Here is a 3,148-nt window from a genome sequence, read left to right on the forward strand (position 1 = left end):
AGGCTATCTTACTTTCGGTAATGGATTCCTAGCATTAGTGTATACATAATGTTTTCAAACATCGACAAAATTTTCAATATAGGGCTTTTAGTTCAAATCATATTTACTTAAATACACTCATTTTTAGAGCCTGAATAATTAATAATAATTTTGTAAAATTAAGACCTTTTATACATACTCAATACGTTGATAACTCACAAAAAGTAAAGCTATTTTATGTAGATTGATTGCAATCATAAAAAAATTAAATCGTCTATATTATGCGTTGTTAGTAAGCAGACAAATTCCTTTTGTAATCATTTAAGAGTACTTTAAAAGGGAAGTGTTTCAGAAGCTTAACTCTACAGCAGTTTACAACTGTCCAACAAGTTTTAATTACTTTGTAATCTTCCTAGCGTCAACAGATTCTGTTCAAAAGAACTTGAAGTAACTCCGCGATACAAATGGGCTTGCTCTAGTAAAGATTTAGTCAATTCTAACGCCCCATACTATTTAATATTTCGTAAAGCAACGATATTTACCTTATAATATAAACTTATGCTTATGACTAAGCTTAATGAATTACAGTGGGCGATAATTTGAAACTTCTTTACAGTCATCTGCCTTAAATAGAGGTTTTACTTAAAAAAAATTTAACTTGTCCAGAAAAATACCTGATATAATAGATGAATTTATTAAATGACACAACGGTAGTAACAGATAGGTTCTGGCATGTTTTATGATTGTTATAGGAATATCATCACAACCAGTTGAAAACTTGTTATTGAAGGACATGATTACTTTTTCCAGCTAATGAGGCTCTATACTAGTTGGAACAAAAACTTTATCTTATCAGTATAATTAGGCAAAGAAATGTTGGAAGAAGCTGCAACTTGATTCAACTTAGGAATTACATTTGTCTCAACTAGATTAATATAATGATCATTAAACATATTGCTAACTACACAAGGATCTTTTATATCTGATCCATCAGAGTTCATTGCTATATTTGTTTCAATGTATTTATTTTTAATATTAATTTCTTCTCCAATAATTTTCCAAGTAGTTTTACTAACATTTGAAGATTCTCTAATTTGTTTTTCGTCATGTTTAACTTTACTGTCAAAAATCTTTTTTTTATACTCATTTTTTTCTTCTTGACACTCCTACTTAAATTAGGATCATGTAATGAGATGACCTGCTTAGTTCAGTAAAACTTTTTAGCTCCGATTGCAACTCATACAAATCATAAGTTATCCATTTGTTCTTATTTTTGCAGGGTTTCCTACATTTTACTTTTTAAAAACATACATTAAAATAATATAAAACATATCTAGAAATACATCAAACTTAATTTCAACTGGGGCATAATATACATTTAACCAATTTTCTACAGAAAACATGTTTGAACATTTTGCTATATTTTGTTCTGTAAAACTTCTTTTATGCATCGTTATATACTCATTATCATTTCTAAAAGAATTTGCTAAATTTACTTCAATAATTTGTGTATCATGATCAGATAAACGAGAAATTAAACCTTCAGTTTTGATTACATTTGTGGGAATATTTTACATAAAATTATCAATACAAGTGGCAGTTGTAGAAGTTACTCTACTTGGAAATTTTACAAGATACTTCATACCATAACTCTTTAATACATTCTGAAGTTCTAAGTGCTCCCTTGAATCCACCAAAACATTGATATTTATGTCCCCACCAAATATTATAAATTTACAACCTTTTATCAAAATGTTAATAAATGCATTTAGTTTTATCGAAATGTTAAATTAATGCATTTAGGCGTTTCAAAAATTCAAATAGATCTGAAGAGGGTGAACGATACACACCAACTACAATAATTTTACAACCATTTAACTTATAACTAACAGCACTGAATTCAAAAATGTTATTATCACCCAAACATGTATGCATTGCGTTTAACGATTACCTAGGTTTGCAGCTGCAAGGATACTAATAAAGTGTGTTTATAGTAAAATATTACAAGCCTAGTATAAAACAAATAAATTTGACAAGTTTTATCAAAGTATATCTATTAACAAACAAACAAAATCATTTTACACTATTCTACATAAGAATAACATGGGAATTTTTAATTTACAATTTTAGTATTTATATCTGTAACTAATAACTATACTAAAATACGTTAATATACTAAATTTGTTTTTAAACTATTTAAAATGTTTTAGAGAAAAATTGGGAAACTTTGTGTTTGGAGGGTAAAGTAAATGAGAAAACCCAATTTTTACCCCCAAAAACTTCGTTCCCATTGTTCAGGACAAAAATGCTTGTACTGTACCGACAATGCTGCTCTGATGTCTTAGTGCTGTCCTGGTCGTCACAACCACGAAAGATAACCGTACTTGTATTGATTGAAAATAAGTTTGAGGAACTTAAGATACAAGTTGCAAACGTCAGTATGTATGAAAGGTGTTTTTGCAACGTATTGTTCGTGCTTTAAGTTGGTGTTGCCTGTTCTGCAATATGCAAGGTTTTAGGTTTTTAAAGGGGAATCCTGCTTGAACACCAACTTGGACAAAATCAGTAAAGATGGACAAGTTGCTAAGAATAATAAAATTGTTAATGAGTCGTCTGAGAATAATTATTGTAATGATGAAATTGTAAAGAGAGATACTACGGAAATTGTAGAAAAATATCTTTAGTTTAAGTACTTCATTTTAATATGTAATGTAAGGTTTTATACAAGTACAATAGTTTTAATTTGTAATAAATGTAAAAAAATAACTTAAATAACTACCTAAGAAAAATACATATCAATTTGAAATTGGTCTTAATAGATTTGCATAAAAAACACGTTGAAAGATTATTCACACCACCTTAAAAGTTGAAATTTTTGCTTAGTAACCTATGTAATTATGTTATAGTGTAAAACTTAATGCATCCCCTTTTAGCGAACATCCCATATAGGAGATAAGCTATTACCGAAGGTCTTATGGTAAAACATAGACCCAAAACCGATTTACGTTTTCATTACGATGCCCCCAGAAGCCTAAAGCACCATCCACTCAAAATATTATGTATGTGTTTATATACATATATATAATATAATATATCCATGTTATATACGCGTCCGTAAACATGACAACTCAAGTAATTTTAGTTCAATTTTAAAGAAACCGGCATAATC

The sequence above is a fragment of the Macrosteles quadrilineatus genome, unplaced genomic scaffold (assembly GCF_028750875.1).
Source record: "Macrosteles quadrilineatus isolate MER2022 unplaced genomic scaffold, UCM_ALF_1.0 Scaffold_2__2_contigs__length_208266976, whole genome shotgun sequence".
Taxonomy (NCBI): Eukaryota; Metazoa; Arthropoda; class Insecta; order Hemiptera; family Cicadellidae; genus Macrosteles; species Macrosteles quadrilineatus.